This window comes from Lathyrus oleraceus, chromosome 5 (assembly GCF_024323335.1).
Source record: "Lathyrus oleraceus cultivar Zhongwan6 chromosome 5, CAAS_Psat_ZW6_1.0, whole genome shotgun sequence".
NCBI lineage: Eukaryota > Viridiplantae > Streptophyta > Magnoliopsida > Fabales > Fabaceae > Lathyrus > Lathyrus oleraceus.
Window position 1 is genome coordinate 10,694,032 of NC_066583.1, and position 26,002 is coordinate 10,720,033.

At 40.4% G+C, this 26,002-nt stretch overlaps 1 non-coding gene across 1 annotated transcript; it reads left to right on the forward strand.

Annotated features, from left to right (window-relative positions):
• Positions 1-5,422: 5,422 nt before the first annotated feature.
• LOC127090271 (small nucleolar RNA R71) lies at positions 5,423-5,529 on the forward strand. The gene has a single exon (XR_007791796.1). It is a non-coding gene; the product is annotated as a small nucleolar RNA R71 (small nucleolar RNA).
• Positions 5,530-26,002: the final 20,473 nt, after the last annotated feature.

Consider the following 26,002-nt stretch of genomic DNA (forward strand, 5'->3'; position numbering starts at 1 on the left):
TGGGAGAGACTAGGATGCACAAAATAATAGGAAGATATCCTCTTCACTCAGTAGTGTCTCTGCATCCGGCCTTCCCAGGAAGGAATGTGCTAATATCATCTGAAAGTATCTGAAGGCTGGGTTATGTATAACATGAGACAACTACATAGATGGATCCTGGCTTCCACCACCTGAGATATCACTCCAAAACTTCTCAACCTCCTTACCTAGAAAATATCCCATAGGTGTCTCCGGGATAGCATCAGGAGTGGTCTGGAAGCCCAAAAGGTCGTCGAACTCTTTCTGGCTGAAGGAGTACTCAACTCCAAAGAGCCTGAAAGCAGCATACCCATCTGGTCCAGAGTATGGGTCATAGTCGAATGAACTCAGGAACTCCAGTGTCAGGTTCCTGTAGGTGTTACTCAAGTCATCAGCAAACTCGTCCCAGTGAAGTTGGTGGCTAAAGAATCGGATACTCGGCTCGATACCCAGTGCCTCCATACAGTGCTGATCAAGATAACGTGTGGGTGCCATAGGGCGTTGATACAGAGCGATGTAGTGCTCTCTCTGAGCATTATCTCTATGGGCCACGTGCATGTCATCGAAATCCTGCATCCTGTAAAAGTTAAGAAAGTGATCCTGAAAATACGGACCATTCAAATTTTAGTCTCAATGCAAAATATGATAAAATAAAATAAAAATTAAATTAAATAAATGCGAAAAAGTAAAATGAAAGAAAAACCATGGGTTGCCTCCCACGCAGCGCTTGTTTAACGTCATTAGCTTGACGATTAGAATTTATACACCTGTAGTAGTAGGAATTGGTGGATCAATCAGGGTGTGGCTTGAGTAGTATGCTGGAATGTCTCCTCCTTCGTAGAGCTTCAGTCTTTGTCCATTTACAACGAATGGACTACAGGTATCGTTCTTGATTTCTACGGCTCCGGATCTCAGAATCTTGGATACTTCGAAAGGACCAGTCCATCTTGAACGTAGCTTTCCAGGGAAGAGTCGTAACCTAGAGTTGAAAAGGAGAACATGATCGCCTATATTGAAGTTTTTCTTTACTATTCTTTTGTCGTGATAAGCTTTTGTCCTCTCTTTATATATTTTTTCATTCTCGTAGGCTGATTGCCTAAATTCTTCTAATCTATGAATGTCTAGGGTACGCTTTTCTCCAGCGGCTAGGTAGTCTAAATTCAAAGTTTTAATGGCCCAATAGGCCTTATGCTCTAATTCGAAAGGTAAGTGATAGGATTTTCCATAAACTAGTTGATAAGGAGTAGTTCCTATAGGGGTTTTGAAAGCGGTTATGTAGGCCCATAATGCTTCTTGAAGCTTCTGAGACCAGTCTCTCCTAGAAATAGAAACAGTTTTCTCTAGGATTTGTTTTATCTCCCTATTAGATACTTCCACTTGGCCACTAGTCTGTGGGTGGTATGGTGTTGCTACTCTATGCCTAACTCCATATTTTCTTAAAAGTTTGTCAAATATTCTCGATATAAAGTGTGATCCTCCATCGCTTATGACTAAACATGGTGTTCCAAATCTAGGGAATATATAGTTTTTAAATAGTTTGATTACTACCCTAGTGTCGTTTGTGGGTGCAGCTATAGCTTCAATCCACTTAGACACATAGTCTACAGCTACTAAGATATACCTGTTTCCTAAGGATGGTGGGAAAGGTCCCATGAAATCTATACCCCATACGTCAAAGAGTTCTACTTCCTGAATGTTTCTTAGAGGCATTTCATCGCGCCTTGAAATGTTTCCAGTGCGTTGGCATCTATCACACTTGACAATGTAAGCATAGACATCACGCCACATGGTAGGCCAGAATAGGCCAGCTTGAAGAATCTTGGCGTATGTCTTAGAGGTGCTCGCATGTCCACCATAAGGTGCAGAATGACAGTGCTCGATAATACTATTTACCTCTTCTTCTGGAACGCAACGGCGAAAAATGCCATCTTTACCCCTTTTGAGGGTGCTCATAAGGATCTAGGTTATTATCTTCAATGGTTTCTACTCTAGCGATCAGTCTATCATAGGCAAAATCATCATTTATGGGTACTAGTTCTGGTTTTAGATGTTCTAGCCTAGAAAGGTGATCAGCTACTACATTTTCAGTGCCTTTTTATCTCTTATATCTAAATCAAACTCTTGTAGTAATAGAATCCATCGGAGTAACCTGGGCTTGACATCTTTTTTACTTAATAGGTAACGAATGGCAGCATGATCGGTGTAAACTATAATTTTTTCTCCTACTAGATAAGATCTAAATTTGTCTATAGCGAAAACTACAACGAGTAATTCTTTTTCAGTTGTTGCGTAGTTAAGTTGGGCAGCATCTAGGGTTCTACTGGCATAATAAATGGCATGTAATTTTTTATCTTTCCTTTGTCCTAGAACGGCTCCAACTGCATAATCACTAGCATCGCACATTATCTCAAACGGTTCTGACCAATCAGGTGGTTTCATAATGGGTGCAGAGACTAATGCTTGCTTTAAAAGATTAAATGCGTCATTACATTTTTCATCGAAAATGAATTCAGCATCTTTCATTAAAAGTCCAGTTAAAGGTTTGGTTATTTTAGAGAAGTCCTTAATAAAACGTCGGTAGAATCCAGCGTGTCCAAGAAAGCTTCGGACTTCTCTGATGGTTTTTGGTGGTTTTAGGTTTTCTATAACTTCTATTTTAGCTTTATCTACCTCTATACCTTTTTCAGAAACTATATGTCCTAAAACTATTCCTTCGGTCACCATAAAATGACACTTTTCCCAGTTTAGCACGAGGTTTACCTCCACGCATCTCTCCAGGATTTTCTCAAGGTTAGCAAGACAATTGTGGAAATCAAATCCGCAAACCGAGAAATCATCCATAAACACTTCCATGATACCATCAAGGTAATCTGCAAAGATTGACATCATGCAGCGTTGGAAAGTAGCTGGGGCATTACAGAGGCCGAATGGCATTCGTCTGTAGGCAAAAGTTCCATAAGGGCATGTAAAGGTAGTTTTTTCTTGATCTTCGGGGTGGATAGGTATTTGGAAGAATCCAGAGTATCCATCTAGATAACAAAAGTAAGAGTGTCTGGCTAGACGCTCCAACATTTGGTCTATAAATGGTAAAGGGAAATGATCCTTCCTAGTTGCTTTATTTAATTTTCTATAATCTATACACATCCGCCATCCTCCTTCTAAACGTTTTGCTACATGTTCGCCTTTATCGTTTTGCACGACTGTGATGCCTCCCTTTTTAGGTACTACATGCACAGGGCTCACCCACTTACTATCCGAGATCTGATAGATGATACTTGCCTCAAGTAACTTAAGAATTTCCTTTTTAACGACATCACTCATTATAGGGTTTATTCTTCTCTGATGTTCTCTGGAGGGTTTTGAATCTTCTTCGAGCGAAATCCGATGCATGCATACGGATGGGCTTATACCTTTCAGGTCAGAGATATTATATCCTAAGGCTGAGGGATATCTTCGTAAAACGTCTAAAAGTTGGTTCGTTTCCTCTTGGCTCAAGGTAGGACTAACTATAACTGGACGGTTCATCTTTTCATCGAGGAACTCATATCTCAGGTTCTTAGGCAGTTCCTTAAGTTCTAAGGTTGGTTTCTTAGGGCATGGCATAGGATCTGGAGTAAGGGATAAACATTCGTAAAGGTTATCATCGATGTAGGGTTTCTTAAAGTCATCATCTTCCCTTATAAGAGTTGATGGTAACTTAATTGTTTTTATAATTTCTTTTTGTTCTAATTCTCTAACACATTCATCAATGATATCTAAGGCATAACACGAGTCTCCCATCACAGGTGCCATAAGAAATTTCGAAAGTATAAATTCTATTTTCTCGTCACTTACCTCAAATGTCAACTTTCCTTTCTTGACATCTATTATGGCTCCTGCAGTCGATAACAATGGTCTACCAAGAAGGATTGGTATATCATTGTCCTCTTTGATGTCCATGACAACAAAATCAGTAGGGATAAATAACTGACCTATCCTAACAGGAACATCTTCTAAAATGCCTATCGGATATTTAACAGATCTATCGGCTAACTGAAGTGACATCTTAGTGGGCTGTAATTCTCCTAAGTTTAACCTCTCACAAACTGCTAAAGGCATTAGGCTCACACTAGCTCATAAGTCTAGAAAAGCTTTTCCGATGACATGATTACCCAAAAGGCAAGGAATGGAGAAATTTCCAGGATCTTTATCTTTTTTTGCTAATTTGTCCTCGGAAATAGCATTACATTCCAAAGGCTTCGGATCGTCAAGTCTACGTTTGTTGGTAATGATGTCTTTGAGAAATTTTGCATAAGAAGGTATTTGGGTGATGGCTTCTGTGAAAGGGATTTCTACATGAAGTTTTTCTATAACTTTAATAAATTTTTGATACTGTTCATTGATCTGAGTTTGTTTGAGTCTTTGCGGATATGGTATAGGTGGTTTATATGGCGGGGGTGGTACGTAAGTTTTATCTTTAGGTTCTTCTCCTTTTTCTCGACCTTCCTGCTTTTCAGGTTCCTCTGGTTCCTTTACTTCGTCCGGGGGTTTGGTATATTCCTTAGAAGTTTCGGGTTCACTCAATCTAGGGTTTGGTGGCTCATCATAAGCGTTCCCACTTCGTAGGGTAATGGCATTGGCTTGTCCTCTCGGATTTTGTTGAGGTTGTCCATGGAACTGTCCTCCAGGTGTAGTCTGAGGGGCTTGGTTTAAAGCTACCTGAGAAATCTGGGTTTCAAGCATCTTAGTGTGAGTAACTATTTAGTCAACCTTGGTTCCTAACTGAGTAATCAATTCGTTAACATGAATGTTTTGGTTCATGAACTCCTTGTTTTGTTGGGTTTGAGCGGTGATAAAATTTTCCATAATTTTCTCAAGGCTCGGATTTGGTGGCACAGGTTGCATAGGTTGATTTGATCTAAGGGCTTGATAGCTAGGTCTCGGAGGTGCATTATTTTGGATAGGGTTATTGTTTTTATAGGAGAAGTTCGGGTGATTCCTCCATCCAGGGTTATAGGTATTCGAATATGGGTTCCCTTGGGTGTAGTTCACTTGCTCAGAGTGGGTTTCGTTTAATAGACTGCATTCTGCAGATTGGTGTCCACATATCTCACAATCCGACGAAACTGCGGCTACAGTATTCGGGTTTATGCACATATGTTCGACTTTGAGGGCTAATGCGTCTATTTTAGCTTGCATCATGTCTATAGAGCTTAGTTCATGCACTCCTCCTTGGGCTTCCTTCTTCTCAACTGTCGCTTGTTCGACTCCCCATGATTGATGGTTTTGAGCCATATCTTCAATGAGGGCACTGGCTTCAGGATAAGGTTTGTTCATCAGAGCACCGCCTGCGGCAGCGTCGATGGTCATCTTTGTGTTGTAATGAAGTCCATTATAGAAGGTTTGAATGATTAACCAATTTTCTAAACCATGATGTGGGCATGCTCGTAACAACTCTTTATATCTCTCCCAAGCTTCGAACAACGATTCTCCTTGGTTCTGGGTAAATCTAGTTATATGGTTTCGAAGAACGGCGGTCTTACTTGGGGGAAATTATCTAGCAAGAAAAACTCTTCTAAGGTTATCCCAAGTCGTAATGGAATTGGGTGGAAGGGAATCTAACCATGATAGGGCTTTATCTCTGAGGGAAAAAGGAAATAATCGTAAACGTATTGCCTCAGGAGAAGCTCCATTGGTTTTAAAAGTGTCTTCTAATTGAAGAAATATTTTTAAATGTTGGTTTGGGTTCTCAGTAGCGAGACCTGCGAATTGTCTCTGTTGCACTAGTTGCAACAGGGATGGTTTAAGTTCAAAATTATTAGCTGGGATGGTTGGGTTTACTATACTAGAAATAGGTTCTTCATTAGATGGTTGAGCGAAATCTTTAAGAGGTCTTTGGTTTTGGTCTTCGGCCATAGCTCTCTTAATTCTATGAAAGAATAAACGTGCACGAGCGTAACGTCCAGGTTCCGCCAGAGGGTATACTAAGCTTAAACTTCCGGTGCTGCGAGTTCTTCGCATTGACCGGCGGGAAATAGCCTAAGTCTAAACGATATAACAACAGGAAAATGAAATTTGACGAAATTGGTCCCCGGCAACGGCGCCAAAAACTTGATACGGTCTTTTCGCAAATATACGAACGCGTCAGAGTAATATAAAAGATTGTCGAATCCACAGAGACCAAGTGTCAATCTATCGTTATCTATTGTTATGGTGTTTATCAAAGGCAATCAAAATAGGTGTTTTTGGAGTGTGCAATGAAAAGTAAAGTATTGAATAAAGTTCAATTAATAAAGACAGGGTCGAATGTAATTCACATAATCAATTAATAATCCAAGTACTTGCTAATAGAATTACTTATGGGCAATGTTTCCTACTTTGAAAAGAACTAATTTAACAGGAACTGTCGCTTTCGCGTATTCAGAACCGAGTTGTACTTGTTAGATACCCAAAAGTGCTAATTTGAGCTATCAAATATGGGTATCTTTCACTCCATTTCCTTGCTAAAGTGTTCGAAACCACCCTTGTTTTAGATGAAATGCAATTCAATGATAAACGATCTTGGTACCTTTGATTTGTGTGTTATTGTGCAGGAAGTAGGCATGAAATAATAGAAAGTGAAGACACAAGAAATTTGGCAAAGGGATCAAATAAAACAAGCATTCATCAGCTTGCTCGCTAGGCGAGGGCTGTGGCGAAGGACTCGCTAGGCGAGCGTCCAGCGAGAGTCCAACGAAAAGCTCCAGTATTTTACAGTGGCAAACATGATCAAACTCGCTAGGCGAGCTGCTAGCGAGGTGCGTAGCGAACACGTCCAGACTTGGTGAAAAGCGCAGCCAGCACTCACTCGCTAGGCGAGCCATTAGCGAGCTCCCAGCGAGCATTCCAGTAGATAAACCTCTCAACCTCGCTGGAGCGAAGGTTGAAGCGTGGGCTTCGCTAGGCGAAGGTTTTGCTCGCCTAGCGAGCATGACAGTCTGGCTAAGGATCTTTCTCTGGACGCAGGTGCCTCAGGTGCCTAATTTTGGGGCTCGCTAGGCGAAGTAGTCTGCTCGCCTAGCGAGCATGACAGCCCAATAGCAGCACTATAAGTAGCAAGGGCTACTTTTTGGAGCCATACTTCACCTTTCCATACTTTTGTACCTTTTTAGATATTTTCCAGCTTTTGCTCTAGAGATCTTTTTGACCTAGAAATCATTTCTCTTCATCTCTTAACCATCTTTCACAAAAAGAAGGTGGATTCCCATCCAATCTCGATTATTCGACTCGGATGTTGATCAACCTTCTTCCGAAACTTGTTGACCAAGCTACCATGAAAATGAGTAGCTAAGTTCTCCATTTTGTCAAGGTTAGATGTAGATGATCATTAACTTTGTGTGTAAATGTAAGGATCTTCATTTGTAAACTCTTTAATGGTGAATATATGATGAAAACTTTGTTCTTATGTAAAACTCTTTGTGTTGGTTTATGATCGAATGATGTTTACCAACTTTTAACCTAGGTTTTCATCCAATCTTGTTTGTTAGCTAGAGATAGTAATGAATGATTTTGTTCACCATAAGGTTGAACCAAAAAGTTGTCATTTTGATAGATTGTGTTAGAGATAAACAATCGATCAAAATGGGAAAACTCACAATGTGTGTTAGAGATAAACACATTGGGAGGACTTTGTGAAATAGTTTATCATCTAAAGGAGTTTATAAGTTTTGTTGATCAAACATATACATGCAAAGTGATCGTCGAACCCTAACTTTGGCAATATTTCTCAAATATTCAAACCAAATCTCTTACCGCATTTTATTACATTTTTATGCAAGATAACGTGACTAAAACCAAAAACCCCTGTGTTACTTAAGTTAAGACTAAAACAACTATCGAAAGGCGGTGATATCTCACAATCCCTGTGGAGACGATAACAAAAACCCGACACTTAAAAAGTACAATCAACAGTACTCCCTAATCAAACCCTCTTATTGTCACTTATAAAAAGGCGCGCATTGCGTTACAGTAGTAAACCTATTTTTAAAAAATATAGTATCTTGACTAAGTTGAAAAGTATTATAACCTGGATTTCTTAACCAAAAGAGGTTCTCACGAACCAGACTCTAAACTTATAAACGCGTCCGAAAATAGTTTTAAAATCTCTTTTCTTCTTAAGTTAAAAACTCCTAATGAACTAAACAAAGCGCTTTCGCTGTTTTTGAAATAGTTAAAAACAATTAAGTTTAGATAGACGTTGGACGGCTTTCGATCTTACCCAACGGAAATTAAGTGCGGGAAAACTTAAGTTGAAAGTTAAAATAGCCCTTAAGTGTTTCTACGAACAATTGTACGGATTATCGGTTCAATTACGATCCTTACATTCTAACCTTATAGATTTAGTTAGACATGGTAAAGTAAAAGTGCATTAATTTAAATAAAAGTAGTGCGAGTGCGGAAAGTAAATAAAAGTAGTGCGAGTACGGAAAGTAAATAAAGGTAAAGCGAGTGCGAGGAAATAAATAATTTAAAGCGAGTGCGAGGAAATAAATAATTTAAAGCGAGTGCGAGGAAATAAATAATTTAAAGCGAGTGCGAGAAAATAAACAAAGTAAAGCGAGTGCGAGAAATAAATAAGATAAAGACAAGTAATAAAAACCTACTCCAATCGGAGGGTTGAATAAATTGCAAAGCGGAAATGAAAATGGCGGCAGGATTAACTTCCTTCCAAAGTGCTCCAAACTCGATTACAGACTCTATCACAGACTTGATTACACAATTGTGGTAACACTCCAATGCGAAGCGATTACCACTTTAAAATACTGAATATATGCCTAAGTGAAACAAAGTTGCTCTGAGTTTGCCTCTATTCTAAGTTTGGATGATTGTAAAAGTGATTTCGATTTTCTATTTATAAGCAAGTAAAAAGATGGAAATGACAAGGATGCCCTTCAACTTGAAAGTGGGAGGGAAAACTTTTCCTCTTGTGGCGCCCGCCACAAGGCCAATCTGAGGCGCCTTAGTGGAAGTAGTGGGGAACGTGGCAGTTGAGGGAAGTTGAGCTGGGACACTGTAAGACCCCAATTTTGTCCCTAAGATCCCTCATGGCATCATAACATTGCATTTGCATTGCCTCAAGGATCATAAGCATCTTGGTTCCCCTTACCTTTGGGTGGGACCTCTTGTGAGTGGTTTGAGATCACCAAGCATGCTTGAATTGTATATTATTGCTTTTATTATTTTGTTTACTAACCAAAAGCACAAAAATATGTCACTAACATCTTTTGTTTGTAGCTTGAGCAATCACAAGGTCAAAAGCCTCTAGGAGATCATAATTACAAAGGTATGGCCAAGAGAAGATGAAGGCAAACATGGCAATGGTTCGCAAAGCTCTCATCCATCAAATATGCCTCCCTAGCATCTCAATCCATCATTTTTGATCAAAGCAAGTCAAAGAGTTTAAGGTTTGTTTCCCAAGGAAACCCTAATTCATCTGTGTACCACAATGCCTTGCTCTTGAAGCAACCTCAGCCCATGATCAAATACAATCAAGGAAAGTTCTTTAACTCATCATTTAATGCATATTTGAACTTATTTGAGTGTCCTCAATCATCAATTCATCAAGATATGAGTCATGGACTTGAGAAGTTGATCAGTCAATTCATCTGACTATTTTGAAATGCACTGAGACCTAACTTTTTATGTGTTGGTCAAATGGAGTTGATCCCAAAATCAAAAATGTTCTTAAGGACAATATGAACAACGTTTATGTTCATAAAAAATTTATTTGAAGCATGGAAGGTCATCATCCATTCCAAGACATTATAGGTCATTTTGACTGAAACCCTAACTTTGGGTTAACTTCCCAAGAACATAACTCATTCATTTTTTATGATTTTGAGGTGGGATCAAATGCATTGGAAAGCTTACGATGTCTACTTCAAATGTTATGTTGAACAAAATTTCAAAATTGCAAAAGAAATACATCGGATAATGCAAAACATTATAGGTCACTTTGGACCAAATGCATTGAAAAGCAAAAAAGTCCAACTTCAAGTGCCCATAACTCTCTCATAAAAAATCCAAATGATGCAAAATTTAAGTCCATTTCGATTGTCTTGAAAAGATCTACAACGTTGATGTTGGAGGTTTTTTCATTTGAAGCTTGCATCATCAAAACAGAGGGGCTTGAACATTGGCCAAATTTGGAAACCTCACCTTTACATGTTTTGTACCTTACACTTTAAACTCAAAATTCACTAATTTCCATACTTCAAATGGACTTTTGCCCAACATAACATTTGTTCCTTACATCAAGACCTTTCCAACCATTACTCACATGCTCATGTTTGGATTTGGCAAATGGCATTTTCGAAGAAGAGAAGTGTTAGGCATAATTGTGCATAAGATGTTGGAATTCATTGCACAAGCCATTGCAGCTCAGAGTACACGTCCATTTCAATTTGGTATGATATCAGCTTGCATTTGCACTTGCTTTTGGGCCCTCCATGCGCCTGTACAGGCCCATGCATGGAGGATCCAATTTCATGCACATGAGTTTGATCACACTTGCCTTGCCTCTCCATCTATAAATAGAAGCATCATTCCATTCAATTTCCATCGATGAATCAACCTGAAATGCTGCTGAATTGAAAACCAAACCTCTCACCAAAGGAACTATTTCATTTTCATTCAAATTTCTCAGATCTGAAATTCAACTAAATCTGGTCGAATTTCTAGATCTAAAGTTCCTAGACCTCTCTCTCATAATCCATTGAAGCTCTGTTTGGCCAAAGGAAGCAAGGAAGCAAGCTCATATCACCACAATTCAAAGGTTCTCTCCAACTGGTTTTCTCTTCGAAACTCACTATTTCTTGATCTGTTTGCTTGGATATTGTGTTGGCTGAAGTCCTCTTCATAGAGGCAATTGTTTTGAATGCTCAATTGTTGAAATCCATGAAGTTCAGGATGAACACCATAATTTTCTCTCTCTGAATTCTCTCTCTATGAGGATATAGAGGAGAAACCAATGGTACAGGGGTGATGTACATCACCCCAGCTTTCCAATGATATGAGGATCGCTCCATTTGGTTAAATTTTTGTTGTCTGCAACTTTGGCCGGAAAACACAAGCTCACCGGAGAAGACGGTGGGGCTGGCCACCGTCTCCTTTCCAGATCAAATCTGGACCATTGGATTGAGTTCCCCAGATCTAATCCTGGCCTTTGCTTGTTATGACTTATTTTAAATCCTGGTGTTTCGCTTTGACTTGGACGTATGGTGGAAGCTCGCGTCTAGAGCGTTTAATCAGCCACGTCAATTAATGAGGCTTGATCAGACACTCCTGTTTTTTTTTCCTATTTTCTGATTTAATTTCTTTTATTTCCTTTATTTTCAAAAATTCATATCTTCTTCATTTTAAATCCAAAAAATATGGGACCAATTGCATTCTTCCCCAAATAAATTCTAGTTTCTAAAATTAATTTTTAATATTTTTTATTTTGTCATTTGATATTTTTTGTGAATTTTCTCTTTTCTGGTTATTTTTAATTCATTTTAAATAGTTTTTGATATTCAAAAAATACAAAAATATTTTCCTAACCTATTTGAATGATGATGGATCTATGAAAAATATTCTCATCAATTTTTTAATTGATTTGAGATTTATTTGAGATTTTAGTTCAATTAGGTTATTTTTATTCATTTTTAAATTGATTAAAAATAGTTTCTGACTTTTAAAAATGCTGAGATTTTTTGTCAAACTTTGTTTGACCTTGTTGAACTTGGGATAAATCACTTGGACCTTTCAAAGTTGATTTTGAAGTTTGACCTTCCTTTATTATTTTAATTCAAGTTTATTTTAAATATTAAAATACCAAAAAATATTTCTATTCATTTCTTGACTTCCAACCTTCATCTCACTTCTGTTTTTGATTGTTTGACCATGATCCTCAATGTCATTGGTCAACACACATGGATTGGTACATTTTATCTCACCTTATGCATTTTAATCTTTCCATTTCATAATCCTTTATTCATCTCCTTCTTCTTCTTCTTCTTTCTTTTAGATCAATGAGTTGAAGGTTGATAAGTTGGCATTGATTAGGGAGACTTAATCTTCCTTGATTCAAATTTAATTCATCTTGATCAATTGATCAAGTGAATGGCTTTGCATTAAAGATAGGTTGTTTCCTAAACATGCAAAGGACTTAAACCAATACAAGATCAATTCTCTTTTTTTCTTTTTGGCATGGCAAGTTGTTGGAACTTGGTTCACTAATCAAGACTTCTAACTTTAGTTGTTGCCTACATTATTATTGACCGGCCTCAGATAGTTGTGACTTCTACATAAGTCCAATTACGATTGCTTAACATAGCGCTAAATTTGCCTTATGGCACACTAACTACTAACATTAATCATTAACCATTAACATTTACTTTTTGCACTTTACTTTTATGCAATTTACTATTCTTGTAAATATATTCATTTGCTTTTCCTTTGCTCACTTGAGCACATGTTTATGCTAATGCCATTTGCCTTTTGCTCACTTGAGCATATAATTGTGAATATATCTTTTGGTGCTTGTGTTTGTCTGTTTGTTGTGAACCAAATGCAAAGAATTGAACAAAATGGACTTAGATCTTAGGACTTTACCCAAGCTAATGGAGTTGAAGAGCAACTAGGCCTCATGCCTTTAGAATGCTTAAATGTCAAAGAGCAACTAGGCCTCATGCCTTTAGAATGCTTAAAGCTTGAAGTTGAACATTGAAAGGACCATATTCTAAACTCCCTCTTGTCCATTCTTTAATTGTTAATAGAATCTTTTGATGTGTGTGTCTTTGTGCTAGGGAGTCCAACATTGAGCCAAATTGAGGAACCATTACCATGAGCTTCCAAGAGAGAGAGATCCAAGATGCATTGATGAGCTTTCCAAGGGTTCATTTGATTGTTGATTGCTTGAGTTTATGCTTGTGTGATTTCTTATTCCAAAGGATGGGAGCTACTTGGATCATCAATATGATTTTAAGAGAGGAACTCCATTTGTGGTTTTGCTTCCTGTCCCTTACCTCTTTGCATGTTTAGGACTCTAGCCATTCTTCTTCTTCTCTCCACTCTAACCCAAGCCAAAACTTTTGTGCAAACATTTAATACTTGTTTTCAACATTAGAAACCTAAGCCTTAAGCTTTTGATTTTTTTAAACTTTCTTTTCATAACACTTATTTTGAATTGAATCTTTAAGTCAACTTTGACCATATTTTGTAAATACTTTTCATTTTGTAAATATAACTCAGTCAAATGCTTTTGTGGTTTCAATGGCCACTTTCTTATCAAAACTTTTCATAACCTTTAGCTATTAGGTTTGAGTTATCCTTGAGGTAGATATAATACTCACCTATATCCTTAGTGATGGACAATGAGTCTTCCATGCTTATTATAGGGTTAACCCCTCACTAGCATGTTGAAGCTATCCTCACATGGTGGATTTGTGGTTTTAGGTTGAGTTTTCTCCCTTGGATAACAAAAGACCTTAAGGCTTTTGGACCAATCAATCCACCAACTTTTTGAGATTTTTACCCCGAACTACGAGGTTTTGATCCTAATCTTCTTTAAGATGGTACGTAGGCAATGGGTTTATCCATCCAAACACAAAAATATAAATAACTTGTATATTATCTTCTCATCTCTTCAATCATATTTGCACAAACAATTTTTTCACAAAACAACAACCTTACAACAAAATATGAAAAGGGCTCCCTAGGAGTACCTAGGATGTTTTGGGTGCCTAACACCTTCCCATTGCATAACCAACCCCCTTACCCAGATCTCTGACATTTTTACTAGTTTTTGATTTGATAAAACTTTTAGGTTTTTGTTCGCTTTCTAACCATTCCTTTGGATAAATAGAAGTGCGGTGGCGACTCGACTTGTATGGTTTACCTTGGATTTAGTCAATATCTCTAATGGTTACGAATACCCCGCTACAGAAAAGTGGCGACTCTGCTGGGGATACTTGCCTAGTGGGTTTTGCCTACTTTTCATATTGTGTTGTATTGTATTATATTGTTTTTGACATATTTTTGTGCAATTTGGGATTACTGTATTGTATGTAATGATTGAGTTGCTTGAATATTAATTCCTTGTATGCTTGGTGATCTTTGTGAGATGAGTTCTATACCCGAACTCGAGTGCACTTAGGATAGGAGAATGGCATAGTCTTGTTGGCTTCTGTGGAGTTATTTCTTAACAAGTTGACTTGCAAGCCCATTCACTTGGTGGAGGTCATGTTGGGATCAATAATGTCACACAAGTAGTTGTGGTTAGACATTACTCTTTCCAATATAGACCTTAGAAGCCAAGGACCTTAGTTTACCAAGCCCATCTTGGCCTATTCTTAGGATGTAGTGCGAAAGTCGTTCAAGTGTAAGATTTGATACGATTGTTACGCGATACTACACTCATAAGAGTCTCTCTTGAGAATATTTTTGGAATACGAGTAGTCGTTTATCCGATAATATCCGAAAGATGGGATGATGACTATGGGAACCTCTTGTAGAACATGTTTGGCAGGTTTAAACCCTAGTACACTCCCTTTGGGTGGTTCTTAACCGAAACTCCATGCTCGTGACTCGCAACAAACCCTTGATTCGTGGTTGATCCGTTCATGTGTCCTCAATATCAATGGAACTTGGGTGTTGATAAGGTGTAAACCATAATCCACCAAAATGGATGATTGATATTAAGGGTGCCATGATCCATCCCATGACCTTTGTTTGGTGTGCTTTGCTTGATCCTTGAGTGTGATTGTTGCATTCATGCATTCATGCACCCATTTGCATCCATATCATCAATAATAAGAAAAAATTTCAAGGAACTTAAGAGGTCTATTTGCAAATTTTCAGACATGGAAAGACAAAGAAGGAATACAAAGAAGTACAACTTCAGACAACCAGATTTGAAAGAGTTAAGGAATTTGACATCCTATGTACTAGATCCCTTGGGTTTCAAGGCTCGTTTTGGGAAGCTCCTTCCTCTTCTGACTACTCAGGTGGATGAAGGGTTGATGAGTGTATTGGTGCAGTTTTATGATCCTTTGTACCGTTGCTTCACATTTCCGGATTTTCAGCTTTTGCCCACACTTGAGGAGTATGCCTATCTTGTGGGTATACCTATTCTAGACCAGTTTCCGTTCAGTGGCTTGGAGAGTATTCCTACTTCTCAAGAGATAGTAGATATGTTGCATATAAATGAATATCTGGTTGGTGCTCATATGACTACCAAAGGTGGAATTCAAGGTCTCCCTTCTGAGTTCCTCATTACTCAAGCTACTATGTATGGGAAGGCCATGAGTGAGGATGCCTTTGAGGCCATATTTGTACTTCTCATCTATGGGTTAGTGTTGTTCCCCAACATCGACAAGTTTGTGGATGTGAACGCTATTAGGATTTTCTCTACTCTCAATCCTGTTCCGACTCTATTGGGTGACACTTATTTTTCTTTGCATATGAGGAATGCAAAGGGTGGTGGTGCCATTGTGTGCTGTTTACCTCTGTTGTATAAGTGGTTTATTTCTCACTTACCGCAGACGGTCGCCTTCAAGGAGAACAAGGGATGTCTACGGTGGTCCACAAGGCTTATGTCTCTCACTAATGATGATATCTCTTGGTACAACCGTGTGTATGATGGTGTGCAGATTATCGACTCTTGTGGTGAATTCTCCAATGTACCTCTTCTTGGTATATGTGGTGGGATTAACTACAACCCTGTTTTGGCACGTCGGCAGCTTGGGTTCCCCCTAAAGGATAAACCCAATAACATTCTGTTAGAGGGTGTGTTCTTTTAGGAGGGTAAAGATCCCCAAGGCTTGAAAGCTAGGATGGTCCGCGCTTGGCGCAAGATTCATAGGAAAGGAAGGAATGAGTTGGGTCCTAAGAATTGTGTCGCTTTAGAGCCTTACACTGCTTGGGTTAGGAAGAGAGCGTCTGAGTATCTCATGCCTTACGAGTATCCAAGACCTACACCTTTGGTTATGGCTGGGCCTTCAACCCTCCCTAACCAAGGAGTAGAGGAGTTGAGAGACGAAGACCGTTCACGTGCCTGGGTCCGTGAACGAGAAGAGTTGCTTCAGCAGATTAAGGAAAAGGATGCTTTGATTGAGTTTCTCGAGCATCAGGTTATTGATGACCCTAATGATGCATGGACTTCTCTACTTCCTCAGTCTTCCAAGTTCTGGAAGAGGAAGTACGATCGACTCGCCAAGGAAAAGGTAGATATGGAGGCAGCCTATGAAGAGGAGGTGAAGAGGCTTCGTGCATCTTATCTTCCCGTGTCCCGAGCTTTAGATGATTGTTTCTAGGGATCCATAGGATGATCATTTTCCTTCTCTCTTGCATTTTTGTCTAGCTACCCATGCTGTACTTCCTTGATGTAAAACCATTTTCCAGATATTAGTGACAAGATATTTTCATATATGATAAGTGTCTAATAGTTCCAAAATTTGCAAATTAAACTCTAAAGTTCCTTTGAAATAAAAAACAAATCATATGCACAAGCATTGCATGCATCATGTGCATAAGCAGGTTTTGTTCCCAGCTTCTTGTCCTTTGGTCTAACTCTGTGTTCTTCATTTATTTCAAAGACAAGCTGACTCACCGGTACTACACCAGAGCCAATTCTTAAAGACTGATGGATCATCTAGAACAAGAAAACTGCGAGCTGAAGGAGGAAGTAGCCAGGTTAACTGCCTTGATGGAGTCATTCTTGGCCGCTCAAAGCCAATCTTCTCCAACGCCATCAACTCCTCCCCAGAGGACGATCATTTCTGAGATCGTGACTTCTACTGTGCCTGCTGCAACGGCTCATTTTGCGCCATCTATGCCAGCCGGATTCCCTTGGGGAATGCCCCCCAACTTTGTACCAGAGGGTTTCGCCCCTACTCTTGCTTCTCTGCCGGCATCTAGCCCGGTCCTTTCAGTGCCACCGCCCGTTGTGCACACGTTACCAAGGGTCTAAGATACCATTTACCACTCTGAGCCATCTGAGGGCCCGGACGTTTATGAAAAGATGGATGATATGAAGGACCAATTCCTTGAGCTTCGCAAGGAACTGAAAACTTTGAGGGGGAAAGACCTCTTTGGTAAAAGTGCTGCTGAGTTGTGCCTTGTGCCCAACGTGAAGATCCCTATTAAATTCAAAGTGCCTGACTTTGAGAAGTATAAGGGAAACACATGCCCTCTCAGTCATCTTGTGATGTATGCTCGCAAGATGTCGACGCAAACCGACAATGACCAACTGCTCATCCATTATTTCCAGGACAGTCTGTCCGGTGCCGCTCTCCGGTGGTACATGGGTTTGGAGAGTTCGAACATCCGCTCTTTCAACGATCTTGGCGAGGCCTTCGTCAAGCAATATAAATACAATGTGGATATGGATCCTGATAGGGACCAATTGAGGGCAATGCCCCAGAAAGAGAAAGAGACCTTCAAAGAGTACGCCCAAAGGTGGCGCGAGTTGGCCGCTCAGATAGTGCCTCCCCTTGAGGAGAAAGAGATGACCAAGATCTTCTTGAAGACCTTGATCTCGTTTTACTATGAGAGAATGATAGCCAGTGCTCCCTCAGACTTCACCGAGATGGTGAATATGGGGATGAGATTGGAAGAAGGGGTCCGTGAAGGACGCTTAACTCGAGACGAAGGCTCTTCAGCAAAGAGATATGGAATCTTTGCGAAGAAGAAGGAGGGAGAGGCACATGCCGTGTCTTCCCATGTCAAAAGAAGACCCTCTATGAAGAGGAAGATTGCTCGCCCAGTCAACAATCAGCATCAGGTGGCTCATATAGCACCTGTTTTCAGGGAAGCTCAACATTATCAGCAACCGCAAACTCAACAATATCAACACCAACCGCGTCCACAACAGCAGGCCTACCAGCCTCGAAATAACAACAGTAATGCCAGTACTAGTTACGAGAGGAAGAAGGTCACTTTCGATCCAATTCCGATGACTTATGCTGAACTCTATCCGTCGCTGATCGATAGAAAGTTGATTACTCCGCGAGACCCTCCCGCTGTACCTGCCAACCCTCAGTGGTGGTACAAGCCTGAGCTTCATTGTGTGTATCATTCCGGTGCTCCCGGACACGACGTAGAGAACTGTTATCCCCTGAAGACCAAGGTGCAAGACCTTGTGAGAAGTGGGATTTTATTTTTCGAGGATGTAGGTCCAAATGTGAAGAAGAACCCATTGCCCGAGCATGGGAAGTCTTCCAATATGGTCCAGGGCTGCCCTGACAAGTACAAGGTGAAATATGTTAGTCATATCCGACAATCGCTGGTTGAGATGCATAGATTGCTGTGTGACTATAGCCATTATGAACATGACCATGATAGATGCAGAGTCTGGTCTGTCAATCAGAGAGGATGTCGCCAGGTGCGCAAAGATGTGCAAGAGATGTTGGACGAAGGAGTCATTGAGATCCTTCAAAATAGAAATGTTGACGAAGATGAACTCGAAGTCAATGTGATTTCCCCGGTATTCCGGATACCTGAACCTGTTGTCACCAAGTATGATGGTAGCAAGCAGAAGGCTTCTCCTGCTCTCATCATCAAACCAGCCGGACTTGTACCGTACTCTTCCGAGAAAGCGGTTCCCTATCGCTACAACATTGTGGCAGTGGAAAACGGGAAAGAGGTGTCCTTGCCCTCCTCATCTGTTGTTAACATTGCCGACGTCAGTGGTTTGACCCGCAGCGGTCGTGTATTTTCAGCACCGTCAAAGCCTCAAGTTGATGTTCGAGGAAGTGTTGATGCTGATTTTGTTGAGCACCCGATTGGGAATGCTGTGAGCACTCCGAATCCGGCACTTATTGTTAAGCCCTCCTCTACGTTAAGAACTCCTGCTTCTGCTGGCCCGAGTGGCAATACGAAAGAAGACTGTGATGAGATGCTGAGGCTCATCAAAAGGAGCGAGTACAACGTTGTAGACCATCTTCTACAAACGCCATCCAAAATATCTGTGTTATCACTACTTTTGAATTCAGAACCACACCGAGAAGCTCTGCAGAAGGTGTTGGATGTGGCGTACGTGGATCACGATTGCACGATAGAACAGTTTGATAGCGTCGTTGCAAACATTACTGCTTGTAACAATTTGAGTTTTAGTGACGCTGATCTCCCCGAGGAGGGAAGAGACCATAACTTAGCATTACATATACCTATGGGTTGCAAAGACGACGCCATGTCCAATGTTTTAGTGGACACTGGGTCATCATTAAACGTATTGCCGAAATCCACTCTTGCGAAGCTGTCATATCAAGGGCCTCCCATGAGGCAGAGTGGAGTAGTTGTGAAGGCTTTCGATGGGTCACGCAAAACTGTAATTGGTGAAGTTGATCTCCCAGTCAAAATCGGACCAAGCGATTTCCAGATTACCTTCTAGGTTATGGATATCCACCCATCATATAGTTGTCTTTTAGGCAGACCATGGATTCACGAGGCTGGCGCCGTGACATCCACCCTACACCAAAAATTGAAATTTGTGAAAAATAAGAAGCTGGTGGTGGTAGGGGGAGAAAAGGCTCTCATGGTTAGCCATTTGTCTACCTTCTCTTATATAGATGCTAAGGATGAAGTTGGAACTCCATTCCAAGCTTTATCTATTGTTGAGCCTATTAAGAAGGGAACTTCTTCATTTGCTTCCTACAAAGATGCAAAGTTGGCCATTGAGCACGGTGCAACTGTGGGTTTGGGGCAAATGATTGAGTTAAAAGACAACAAATCCCGGGCTGGCATAGGTTATTCTTCCGGGGTTTCCAATACGCAAGGGCTGTTCACAAGTGGAGGTTTCATCCACACTAGTTAAGACGAGGAGGCTGTTGCCATCTTGGAAGAGGACGAAGAGGATTCTGGCAATTTCATCATCCCTGGAGGGATCTGCAATAATTGGGTCGCTGTGGATATTCCAACAGTTATCCATAAGTCAGAGTAATGTTCATTGTGTTTAAAAACCCTCCTCCCATGCCAAAGGGAGGAGTGATGACATTGTTGGCGCATAAATACAATGATATTTTCATTCAATAGATTCATGTTAAATGTTTGTTTTTCCAATTATTTTCCCTTTTCGCTTTTGCATGAAATTGGTGATCACATAAAACCTCAAAAAATAGAATAAAATCAATCTTTTCATCTGCATAATGATTTGCCTTGTTTGAATTCTAAAGTTCTTTATATCCAAAAACATTATGCAGGTTGATCAAACCCATTGAACATAATGACCCAACACCATCTCCCAACTTTGAATTCCCTGTATTTGAGGCGGAAGAAGATGATGTTGAAGAGATTCCTGATGAGATTAACCGTCTACTTGAGCATGAAGAGAAGATCATTCAGCCACATCTTGAGAATCTGGAAACAGTCAACTTGGGGCCTGAGGATTGTGTGCGAGAAGTGAAGATTGGGGCACTCCTAGAAGGGTCTGTTAAGAAGGGATTGATTGAGTTGCTACGAGAATATGTTGACATCTTTGCCTGGTCATATGAAGACATGCCTGGTCTAGATACTGATATCGTGCAACATTTCCTACCTTTGAAACCTGAGTGCGTGCCTGTGAAACAGAAGCTCAGAAGAACTCATCTTGACATGGCAGTAAAGATCAAAGAGGAAGTTCAGAAGCAAATTGATGCGGGGTTTCTGGTGACTTCTACATATCCTCAATGGGTGGCCAATATTGTGCCAGTGCCTAAGAAAGATTGAAAAGTCTGGATGTGTGTGGACTATAGAGACTTGAATAAGGCTAGCCCGAAAGATGATTTCTCTCTACCACACATAGATATGTTGGTATATAATACGGCTAAATTCAATGTCTTCTCATTTATGGATGGATTTTCCGGATATAATCAGATTAAAATGGCACCCGAGGATATGGAGAAGACAACATTCATCACACCTTGGGGAACATTCTGTTATCGAGTGATGCCCTTCGGTTTGAAGAACGCCGGAGCCACGTACCAACGAGCTATGACCACCTTGTTTCATGATATGATGCACAAGGAAATCGAGGTATATGTTGACGATATGATCGCTAAGTCAAGAACGGAAGTTGAACATGTAGAGCACCTGTTGAAGCTTTTTCAGCGTTTGAGAAAGTATCAGCTTCATCTGAATCCCAACAAGTGTACATTTGGAGTCCGTTCCGGCAAGTTATTGGGCTTTATTGTTAGTGAAAGAGGTATTGAGGTTGATCCTGCAAAGGTCAAAGCAATACAAGAGATGCCTGCGCCCAGAACTGAGAAGCAAGTCTGAGGTTTTCTTGGCCGCTTGAATTACATTTCCAGATTCATATCCCACATGATTGCCACATGTGCGCCGATATTCAAGCTCCTCCGGAAAGATCAGTCCCATGATTGGACCGAGGATTGCCAGAAGGCTTTTGACAGTATTAAAGAGTATTTGTTTGAACCTCCGATCCTGTCTCCGCCCGTGGAAGGAAGACCATTGATTATGTATATAACTGTTCTTGAAGACTCGATGGGTTGTGTCCTTGGTCAGCAAAACGAATCAGGAAAGAAAGAATATGATATATACTACTTGAGCAAGAAGTTCACTGATTGTGAGTCTCGATACTCAATGCTTGAGAAGACATGCTGTGCTTTGGCTTGGGCTGCTAAGCGCTTACGCCAGTATATGTTAAATCATACGACTTGGTTGATATCCAGAATGGATCCATTCAAGTACATTTTTGATAAACCTGCTTTAACCGGAAGGATTGCCCGTTGGCAGATGTTGCTGTCTGAGTATGATATCGAGTATCGAGCTCAAAAGGCTATTAAAGGTAGTATCTTGGCTGATCACTTGGCACATCAGCCGATTGAGGATTATCAGTCAGTTCAGTATGACTTCCCAGATGAGGAGATTCTGCATTTGAAAATGAAAGATTGTGATGAGCCTACGCTCGATGAAGGGCCAGAGCCTGGTTCCCGTTGGAGCATGGTATTTGATGGCGCTGTAAATCAATATGGAAATGGTATTGGGGCAGTGATTATTACTCCTCAGGGCACACATTTCCCCTTTACAGCAAGGCTAACTTTCAAATGCACGAACAATATGGCTGAGTATGAGGCCTGTATTATGGGATTGGAGGAGTGCATTGATCTAAGGATCAAGCATCTTGATGTATATGGTGATTCGGCCCTCGTTGTTAATCAGATTAAGGGTGAATGGGAAACGAATCAGCCTGGCCTCATTCCATATAGGGATTATGCGAGGAGGATTTCAATATTCTTTACTGAAGTTGACTTCCATCATATTCCTCGAGATGAGAATCGGATGGCAGACGCTCTCGCTACACTTGCTTCGATGATTGTGGTAAGACTTTGGAATGAAGTTCCCAATATCACTATAATGCGCCTGGACAGACCAGCTCATGTGTTTGTAGTAGAGGAAGTGCAAGATGATAAGCCATGGTATTATGATATCAAGCGTTTCCTTCAGAGCCTGATTTACCCTCCTGGGGCATCTGTGAAAGATAGGAAGACTTTGAGGAGATTGGCAGGCAGTTTCTACCTCAATGGTGATGTGCTTTATAAGAGGAATTTTGACATGGTGTTGCTCAGATGCATGGATAGACACGAAGCAGACCTGTTGATGACTGAGGTCCATGAGGGTTCATTTGGTACTCATTCCAATGGATATGCCATGGCTAGAAAGATGTTGAGAGCAGGCTACTATTGGCTGACAATGGAGTTTGACTGTTGCAAATATGTGAAGAAATGCCATAAGTGTCAGATTTACGCGGATAAGATTCATATTCCTCCGACACTTCTGAATGTGATTTCATCACCATGGCCCTTCTCCATGTGGGGAATTGACATGATTGGCATGATAGAACCAAAAGCGTCCAATGGACACAGATTTATTCTCGTAGCAATTGATTACTTCACTAAATGGGTTGAAGCAGCATCATATGCTAATGTGACCAGGCAAGTGGTCGTGAAGTTTATCAAGAATCAACTCATATGCCGTTATGGTGTGCCAGAAAAGATCATTACTGATAATGGATCTAACTTGAATAACAAGATGATGAAAGAGCTATGTAGCGAGTTCAAGATTGCGCATCATAATTCTTCCCCTTACAGACCCAAGATGAATGGGGCTGTTGAAGCTGCTAATAAGAATATCAAGAAGATTATCCAGAAGATGGTTGTCACGTATAAAGATTGGCATGAGATGCTGCCGTTTGCTCTACATGGATATCGTACCTCTGTTCGCACTTCAACAGGGGCAACCCCTTTCTCCCTTGTATATGGCATGGAGGTTGTGCTCCCAGTAGAGGTGGAGATCCCATCAATGAGAGTCTTGATGGAAGCCAAGCTGACTGATGCTGAATGGGTTCAGAGTCGTTATGACCAGTTGAATTTGATAGAAGAAAAGAGATTGACTGCCATGTGCCATGGTCAACTATATCAACAAAGAATGAAGAAAGCCTTTGATAAGAAGGTCAAGCCTCGTGTGTTCCGAGAAGGCGACCTCGTGCTTAAGAAAGTCTTGTCTTTCGCACCCGATTCCAGGGGAAAGTGGACTCCAAACTATGAAGGTCCATATATTGTTAAGAAAGCCTTTTCAGGCGGTGCATTGTGAAGGAGAATTGCCATCCAAGGTGCAACGGAATTTAAAATTTTCTCCATTTAGTGATCCTTACGAATGGGCATGATCAGTGATAGAATCGTTACCTCTTGTGGCGATTCAAACCTTTGGTGCAGATCTCTGATAATGATCAAAACCTTTGATACAGATCCACGGGGCGATCACGAACGTTGAACGATGACAACGTCTCTACTCAGTCCACACGAACGGATTCCTTCAATCGCAGTGCTAGCTGTTATGAATGAAGGCTTTGAGTGAGAGAGAGAGATACGAAATTCCAACTCTTCAGTTGTGTTTTCTGTCTCAGTGAGTTTTCAATGCTTCTACCCAAGGGGTTCTATTTATAGAACCACTTGTGTGGGCTTCAAGCCAAAAAGCCCACTTAAGTGCATTTTGGCCCATATCTCATAAAATGCCAAAATCACTTAAGTATTTGGTACCTTACCATATTTCGTATTCTACTTAAGTACACCGTACCTAACGATGTTCCTTAATTATTCTATCTCTCATCAATCCGTCCTTTGTGTGTGACCCTATAGGTTTTCGCGGCGTTGGCAATTATATTAAATCACGCATTTAACATAATAAACAGTGAGCGGTATCTAGCAACACATCACTGCTACCCAAGTCACGAAAATGTCATGTGATCTGACAAAACCTCCTGTGATAATAATTATGTGTATAATTACCCCTTTGCCCTTATGTCTATATTGAACACAAGGTATAGACTGTGTCACCCTTGTCCAGTTCAATATTGGGCCCATAGACATTTATCCTGTTACGCAGGATTGGCAAATTCCATCTAGGACACTCATGTCCCTCAGCATGCTTCGTGGAGTACCCATCAACTGTCTTTATGGTTATCCAGTTACGGACAACATTGGATCAGCAATAAAGCACTCGACTCTACATCTAGGATCCATAGTGGTTTCAGGTCGAAGAGTGGTATACACTATTATCACCATGAGAATAACTTATGACACTTTGCATAACTTTCTATATAGTATTCTCATAGCGGGTCAATCCGGTATAAATATTACTCCTAATATTCATACCTATGTTTAAGACTTGATAACTCTTTATCCATGATCCATGAGATGTGATCATCAGTCTACAAACATAATAGTCTTAATGCTTTAATGTTATCCCACTTCACACTAAAACTCGACTACGGATACTTTAAGAATAGTGTCCTTATGTTTAATGTGTTCTCATGATTAAGTCACACTTAATACATTAAACGAACTATCTATTCCAGGGACTTTATTAATCAACCATAATAAAGAAAATGCCTTTAAATAATTCGATACAAGTACCAAAAGTATTGGCCTCTAGGGCTTACACCAACAATCTCCCACTAGCACTAGAGCCAATCAGGCATACCCCGTATGCCCATTGATCTAGTATGGCCATCATGCTTCTGCTGCGCAAGAGGCTTTGTCAGTGGGTCAACAACATTGTCAAGTGTAGGTACTTTATATATTTTCGCACAACGCCTAAGTATGTGTTTGGATCGTTGGTGAGATCTAGGCTCCTTAGCTTGTGCGATAACACCATTGTTATCATAATAGAGACCAATGGGATCCACAATGCTAGGGACTATGCCAAGTTTATTGATCCAAACAGCTTCCTTTGCTGCACTTAAGGCAGCAATATACTCGGCCTGAATTGTAGAATCAGCAACTGCATCTTGCGTTGAACTTTTCAAGCTCACAGTGCCACCATTTAAGCAAAACACATAACCAGATTGGAATCATTCATATTAAAGCGTCTCAGCACTTTGTATATGTATGTACTCTGACTTAGGCCAAGCAGTTTTGTGATCTATCTCTATAGATTCTGATTCCTAATATATAGGCTGCTTCACCTAGGTCCTTCATAGAAAAGCATTTCCCCAACCAAGACTTTACTTGTTGCAGGGTAGGGATATCGATTCCAATGAGTAATATGTCATCTACATATAATACCAGGAATACGATCATGCTCCCACTAACCTTCTTGTAGACACAAGTCTCATCTTCGTTCTTGATGAATCCATACAGTTTTACTGTTTCATCAAAACGAAGATTCCATGAGTAGGTCACAGGCTCATCTTGATCCATGAGTAATACATCACCTTGATCAGATATCCATATATCTCAGGTAGGTGACGTATCCTGCCTGACCTACGCTGGTCTTGTTCTATTTGAGCAGGTTGCTCTTACACAACTACTTGTGTTTCCTGCTCTAATTCCTCCATAGGTGTATCGATACTTTGTGATTCTTGAATTTCTTCAAGTTCTACTTTCCTCCCACTGATTCCTTTGGAAATAAAATCCCTTTCTAGGAAAACTCAAGTTCGAGCGACAAACACTTTGCCCTCAGAAGGATTGTAGAAATAATATCCTCTTGT